The sequence below is a fragment of the Trichosurus vulpecula genome, chromosome 6, assembly GCF_011100635.1.
Source record: "Trichosurus vulpecula isolate mTriVul1 chromosome 6, mTriVul1.pri, whole genome shotgun sequence".
Lineage (NCBI taxonomy): Eukaryota > Metazoa > Chordata > Mammalia > Diprotodontia > Phalangeridae > Trichosurus > Trichosurus vulpecula.
In genome coordinates this window covers 15,162,006-15,170,196 of record NC_050578.1, presented here as the reverse complement: position 1 = coordinate 15,170,196, position 8,191 = coordinate 15,162,006, and the positions used below count along the sequence as shown (strand labels likewise).

Sequence of the window (8,191 nt, the reverse complement as noted above, 5' to 3'; positions counted from 1 at the left end):
CCAATGCATAAAAAGTCCATTGGGATTAGATGGTGTAGACTTAAGGAGAACTGTCAGGGAGGGAGATGGACAGAGAAACGTTTTACACCAAGATCAATTCACAACTCTAAATTGTAGGCCTTCAGGTCCTGAGTCGTTTTAGGAAACAGTTTGTACCATGCATTATTGCCTGGATAAGATCAATGTTTTCTAGCTCTTTATTCTCCTACTGAACAAAGCTGTTTCTCAGCTATTCTAAGGTTATTGATTTGGTGTTTTGTTTTTGTTTTTAACAAAGAGGATTAAGTTTGGGATCTTCAGAGCTTCCCAAGTTTGCTCCCTTGGTTGGGTGAGCAATTTTCAGTGAAAAAGCAATTACTTTATGCCTAGTATGTGCAAACCTATTCAGGTCTGCTCTCTGGCTTTGAGGAATTTCTCACTTTTGAGGCCAAACACAGTAAAGGATAACATAGGCAAGCCTGTGATGGGTTTCCTTTTGCTCAAGTTATAGAGGGAACTACAGAGCAAGGATGCAGTTCAACTAGCAGAGGATTCTTATGCCTCCTATCAACTCTCAGTATCAGTACTTCCTCCAATCAGATCAAATCCCCACATCAATTGCTGAACCTGTCTCTCTCTAGTCATGAGATCTTAATTGGACTATTTTCCTCTCTGCTTCTTAACCCTCTCAGCTTCTGTGTTCTGACGTCTCAGTGTCTACAAATAGCTTCTGTCATTGGTTTTTGTCTTCTAATTCCCCAGCTTCTCATGTGGCTTAGTTGACTTTTCTGCTTTGTATATGGGCCTCTACATTTCTGTAAACTAAGACAAGAATAGTCAAAATACATGTAAGGTCTATATGCTGCCCATGTAAGTTATGCATATGTCTGTATAGGTCTGTCTAAATGCACCCCACAAGCAAGCAATGTATGTATATTTCTGGAGTTTCTTCTGTCCACTCTTCTGCAAGGGAGACTTTGATTCCTGATAAAAAGACTCCCCCGAAGGAAACTGGTTCAGTGAGGATAGCCACTTTGCCCTCTTTAGAGAGGGGGCTCTGGGTTTGAATTATATTTATTTGCCACCTTATACATTGTTACTCTAAGGCAGGCCTAAACAACCTGTGGCCTGTGGGTGACTTGGTGACCCATGAAAAATGTAGAGGCCTGGTAAGGGAAATAATTTTTAGGTTCAAGCCACTTTCTGATCAATCTCCTTTAACAGAGGAAGAATACTCCAAGCTGTATCTTAAAGCTTGACTATCTTCCCACTGAATGTCAATTAAACAAAGACATCACATACAGTGAATAACAAATAAATGTATTTATATAAGGTGATGGCAAACAGAAATCAGAGAAGTTTCACAACTTAGAACATAACAATGTACAGAATGAATGAGCTGTCTTACTGGGAGAACAGAGAAAAGAAAGGGAAGAAAGTCAGTCTCACTTCACCCAAGGAGAAATTCCTGAAGTTTCCATTGTGGCAGATGAAAATAGGAAGATTCCTGAGGCACTGGCTCTGCTATGTGGTAGCTTCTTTTTTTGCCATAATACAAGACTTTTTATTGTTTTTTTACAGTCATTTATGCCATGAATTCATAGGGGATTGGTTCCAACAGCTCAGGTTCCTTACCACTGGTTCTCACAAAGTGTGCTTCTCTGGATGGAGCAGGCTGGCATTTCATTTGAACCAAGTGCCTTTTACTTTGGCTTCCTTCTTCTTCTGATCATTTTCCTTTACCTGCTTCAGGAAGCTGTCTCTGCTCTTGGAATGCTTAATATGCTCAATACGCACATTAATTCTCTTGGCTAGAATCTTGCCCTTAACCTGTTTGTTTACAGCAATGCCCACAGCATGTTGAGTAACATTATAGACCCGTCTAGTCTTGCTATGGCAACATTTGTGGGGCATTCGTTGCTGAACTGTGCCCATACCCTTGATATCTACAACATCGCCTTTCTTGTGTATTTGCATCTATGTAGCTGAAGGGACAACACCATGTTTTCAGAAGGGCCTAGGAGACATGTACCGTGTCCCTCTCCTCTTTTCTTTTGTGTTCATCATTTTGGGAACTCGCTGGAATATGGCGGACCTGGCGGAAAGCTATATGGTAGCTTCTTCCCAGAATCTTTCTTTCTCTCCCTCTTAAGCTTTTACCAACTCTGCCTCTTCACGTGCATGGAGTGTCAAGCAAATTCTCTCCTTCTTTGCAGTTCATACTGTATACTTTTGACTGTTTTTCAGTGGCAGAAGAGTAGGCCGCAGAATTCTGAATCAAAGAACTGTTTCAGAATTGCCTGTGTCTCCTCTACATGCATTTCTTCATATTTCTCTCACAAATGTCCCTTTCTGCCCCTTTCAGTAAGCAAAATGTTCAAATAAGAAAGTGGTAGCACCTTACTAAGAAAATGAGTGGGCTGGATTAAATGACAATGAAGGTCTTTTTCAGCTCTGAATCTGTGATCCGATGATGCTACTCAGCCATGATGATACATACTCGGTATCAGAGTCACAGTATAATATACACATGGATTTGGGAAGACTAATAGTCCAGAAGCCCAGACTAGCACTGACTTTTGCAGTAGAAGAGAAAATGATGAAATTTTTATTCAGAGTCGGCAGAAGCTGCTGCCTTCCTGTAGAGTTCACAGTTCAATATTTTAGCTCACTAACTGTAGTAACAATTTTTTTTGTAACAAGATGAGTTTTGTTGTTTTCTTCTAAGTTTCGTTGTAGGAGGTACAGGTTTGAGGTTATATGTGCATGGAAGGCACATGAAGAAAAGATTCATTCCAAAAAGAATCCCAGTAGTCTCAGGAGGACATGGACAGTCCTTCCCTTATCCCAAGACCTTGAGTAAAGGTATATAAAAGACTATGCAACCTATATTTGGGGGGAGGAACAGAGAGCCCCAAGGTAGAAGAATGGAAGGATATTAGTCTACTAGAAGTTGAACACCAAGAATATTCAGAATCAAGCCAAGAGCAGGGTACTGTAGCATCAGGATAGAACTGAGAGATAAGAAGCAAAGCAAGAAAGAGGGAAGCAGAAAATCAACCTTCATGAAGAAAGAAGAGGGTTACTGATACTGAACCAGCCCTAGGCTTCTTGATAGCAGTACACAGTGTTGGGGTTTCTATTATTTTAATTACTAGATTTTATCATTGGATTATAATGAGGGAGGGGATGGGGGGGAGGAATTGACATCACTGGAATATGAACTATAACCATTCTTTTAAAATAAGCAACACAAGATAACAAGAAGGGAAGTATTCAGAGAAGGGAGAACTATATGAACGTGGAAGTCTTATAGGAATGGATGCAGAGTGCAATGAGAAGAACCAGGTACTGTATGACTACAATGATATAAAGAAAAACAACTATGAATGACTTTACGATCAACCCAAGGAACAATTACAACTCCAGAAGATTGATATGTTTTCCACCTCTTGGTAGAGAGGTGATGACTAAAGGTACAAAATGAAATATACATTTTCAGACATGGACAATGTTTGGAACTGTTTTACTTGACTGAGCATATTTATTACAATAGAGAGCTTTTGGGGGAGGTCAATCTAGGGAGAGTTAGAGAATAGTTATGTGGTTATATTTAAAAAGAAAGTCTATTAATGAATCATTAAAATGGTTAAAAAAAAAGCAGAAAGCAGTTTATAAGATGACACAGGGCAAGATTTGAACTACCATGTTAAATATTAAATATTTTTTAAAAGTAAGTTCTACATAATGAAGAAAAAATTTAATATATTTTAACACAAATTGCAATAAAATGGACAGGTCATTGACAGTTTTATTATCCATGTTCTGTTATGAGTATATTATTCCTTTCTTAAATTCATATGTGATTCTTTACATGCTTTTTGATAATCCTTTTCTATACATATTGCTTATTATTAATGTGATGCTCACAGGAGAGCTGAAACTCTCTACTGGAGACTTAGAAATAACCCAGATTTAGATATTTACAGGGACTAAGTCCTGGGGGGGGGGCTGGGCCATTAAAGAATTATTATTGAAAGGCTTTCAAGATTAAATTCAGTCCATGTAAGTCCACTGATGTTTAAGCATACACCATGGTTATGGTCCAAATACTAAACAGATTACGTTTTCTGGTGGATAGGAAGGTGATCCATAGGGAAAACTGACTGCCAGATTGTGTGCATATAAACAGAATGCTGGTCAGGGATTTGTCTCTAAGTATCGAAGAAGGCAGAAATTAGTTCTGAGTGAAAGCATGAAGCCAGAAAAGTGTCCCACAGGTGCTCATGGGATTTAGAGATTTATTTTAATTGAGGTTGAGAGATTGTCAAGAAGGTAAGAAGAGCTGTCAAGGAGCAAATCTAAAAGTACTTTGCAAACTGTAAAGCCAGATATAATATTGATGTTTATTAATGTTTTAATCTCTGATTTTAAAAGAATAATGAATCCAACAGTATCTATTAATGATGCAATCAGGTATGACACTAACTGATAGTTTTAGAGGTGCTGAGGTTTCTCTTCTGGATATGGAAAAATCATGGTTACTGTTTCAAATGGTGGGGATGAGGGGTATGGAAGGGCATAAGTTATAAAAGTCAAACATTTTTATTTGCTGCTAAAATGAAAAAGTACTGGTGGACATGAATAAATATGAAACAACAAAATTTACTGGTTGATGATCTGCCTGTTTTACGCAGTGGGATACACCCAAATTCTATATCCTGTTTCCATGACTTTGCACAGACTTTCCTCAGATTTAGAATGCACACCCTCTTCACATCTCTTGTGAAAGATCCCTAGTTTCTTCACCTTTCTTGATGCCCTCAGCTGCTAGTCTCTCCACCCCCACCACCTTGTATCTATTTTATATCTATTTTCAAAATACTAATAAATAGTAAGCATATATTTAAGCTTTAAGGTATGCAAAAGCTTTATAAATAATGCCTCCATATGTGTATATAATTTGTATATGTATATATATACACATTACATATATGTATGTGTATATAATGTGTGTATATATATATATATATATATATATATATATATATACTACATCTATGTATGTACAGGTACAGAGGTAGAGACAGCAATAGAGTCATACCCCATATTGTCTCCCACTGGCTAGACTGTAAGCTCCTTGAGGACAGGGACTGCTCTTGATTTTGTCTTTCTTTCTTTAGCTCCAAGCACAGTGCCTGGCACATAGTAAGTCCTTAATAAATACATATTGAATGACTGAATTTGAGTACAACCCTCCCCCCAAAATGGACTATTTCTGAAAGTTCATTACAATGGATTTTGACCTTGCCTATGTTTAGAAAGGACTGATATGAAGCATAAATAAATGTAAATACTTATGGAATATGAAATACCTACTACAGCGTGTTTTTAGCACTGTGCTAGATACTAGGAAGATGAAGACCAAAATGAAAGTAATCCCTAAGCTCAAGAAACTTACATTCTACTGAATGTCTTATCTTAGTTTTCCTAGATATTACTTTGGTATGGAGCATAAGAATGAGTCATAGAATAGCTTACTAAAATAGCAGTTTTAAATATCTTATTAGAGTTATTATTTCTTCTCTTGTAATTTCTTCATCAACCAATCTGTAAACATTTATTAAACACTTGCCTTGTGCCAGGCACTGGGGATTCCACCCTATCTCTTGGTTGTTGCCAGTGGTGGGATTCAGCGGGTTCACACAGGGGTTCAGTAGAACCAGGACCTAATTTTAGGTTTAGTTCTTCCAACTGTTTGTTAGTGGAGGCGGGGCCTGTACCCACCACATCAGCAGTGGGGGCAGTGCCTCAGCTCAGTTTGTGGAGAACCGGATGTTAATTCATTTGAATCCCACCACTGATTGTTGCCCTTGGCTCCCTTCATCCTTTCTCTATCCACCTTCTATAGGTACCAGGTGGTGCGATGGACACAGTGGAGGAGAGATATGGAGTCAGAAAAACCTAAATTCGAATTCTACCATGCACACTTGTATAACCCTGGGCAAGACTTAACGTCTGCCTACCTCAATTTTCTCATCTATAAAGTGGGGATTTAATAACGCCTCCTTCCTATGGTTTCCACAGAAGTAAAAGGAGATATTTGTAAACTGTTGTGCAAACCTCAAAGTATTATGGAAATGTCAGTCATTATTTTTATCTTCTTCCAGGCCCCTAGGTACCAGAGACTCATTATAAGTTTCATAAGTAGATACAAAATTAATATGCAGTAATTTCAGGATGGAGACTCACATAGCTCTGGAGAATAGAGAAGAGCTCATGTAAAAGGCAACATTTCACCTGAGTTTTGAGGGTAACTAAGAATTCCAGGAGGTAAAGGTGAAGAAGGAGTGTGTTCTAGCCATAAGGGAGAGCCTGTGAAAAGGCACCAAAGTAAGAGATAAATGTCGTGCATAAAAAACAGGAAAGGTTAGCTTGGCTAGGCCAAAAAGTAGATGAATAGGAGTAATATGTGACAAGCCTAGAAAGGTAGATTGGAGACATATTGTGAAAGATGTTAAGTAGGAATCGTTGAATTTATATTTGATCCTAATGGTAATAGAAAGCCATTGGAGTTTATTGACAGGGAAAGGATATGGTTAAATTTGCTTTAGAAAAGCACTTGGTAGCTGTGTAAAAGACAGACCTGAGGCAGAGTGACTGATTAGGAAGCTCTTTCATTAATCCACATGTGGGGATTAAAATTATCCAATCTACAATAAAAGAGACTGAGGCAGAGCTCTGAGCCAATGGCACTTTATCAAAGGGTCTGTGGTCCCTCTAATGAAGTGAACCTCCTAACAATCTTTCTAATGATCTGACATGCCCTCTTCTTCCAGGACCTTGAATTTATACAGTTTGATACCTAAACATTTAAAAGTAACTATACGAAATACAGAAAAATTCCTTTGGTTGTTATAAGCTAAAATAAGCAAAAATGATTTGTCAGCAGGGTCACAAATTGGATGAAACAAGGAATATTTCCATTGACTAGATGGTCATAAGATGGTCACTTGCTCTTAGACAAGAGAGAGATCTGGAGGTACAAAAATAAGTTGGAGGACTTTGCATGTAATGGAGCACCTCTGTCACATCAGGCTTGGTCACCATGCCAAGGAAAAACAAGGGAGGAGAGCCTATAGTTAATGTCCTATGATTAAGCAAATGAACTTAGAACCTGGAGCACACTTTGGGGGTCTAATATGCAGAACTTATAATCACTACCCCTATAAAGTCATATCAAGTTGATTAATACTGATTGGAATAGAGTAGGGGTCAAAATGAATTATTTCTTACACAGGTAAGAGGTGATGATGTTGGTCATGTGAGTGGAAAGAAGGGATGAATGAAAGGGATGCTGTGGGTGTAGAATTGATAAGATTTGGGAAATGATTACACATGTAAGGTAAGGGAGAGTGAGGAGTTTAGTAAAAGTAGCAGGTAGCAAAGCTCAGTAACTAGAATAATGAAGGTACCCTTAAGAGGGAAGAAAAAAAAACAAGAAATTTACATAATAACTCTATTATATATTTAAAGGAATAGCAAGTTGTGCATAATAGATTTGCAGTTTCATGTGCAATCATCTTATATTATTTAATTGTATTATGTTGTGGAAATGCTTGTTTTATTCCAAAATTAAAAATATAATAAATAAATGTAGGAAAAAAGAAATTTAGAAGACATGCGGATTGGGGAGGGAGTAGAATGAGGGTTTTGGGCAGAGGTTGTACTTGAGATCAAGTTGGAGTGCCCTTCAAAATGTTGTGAGAAAGGGAAGAATACCAACAGCATGTTTAGTAGACCATGTTTGCTGAATTTTAGAAGAACATGGTCAAGGATTACACAAGATATGTAGGCATGGACAGGCAATCTACCTCACTGGAGAGAATTCCCGGTGATATCACAGTTCCATTTGTACATTTGAGTATTTAAGGTGCCTATGGAATTTCCCAGATTGTTCTTTCAGTAATTCATTTTGAGTATTAATATTATAAAGGTCATTTTCCTAAGTATTCTGTTTACTTTATAAATAATTTAAATGCCTTTTCTTTTCTTACAGGAAATTAAAAAAATTAATAGTCTTAGGTAGTTGCCTGGAGCACTGAGAGGTTAAGTGACTTTAAGGTCACACAGTTAGTATGTGTCAGACAAGGCTTGGAGGCCAGCCCTCCCACTATTATATTATGTTGCCATTGAATGAGAGGATGTTTTC

At 37.8% G+C, this 8,191-nt stretch overlaps 1 pseudogene; it reads right to left on the bottom strand.

Annotated features, from left to right (window-relative positions):
* Positions 1–1,564: 1,564 nt before the first annotated feature.
* On the bottom strand, positions 1,565–2,046 carry LOC118852959 (annotated as a pseudogene).
* Positions 2,047–8,191: the final 6,145 nt, after the last annotated feature.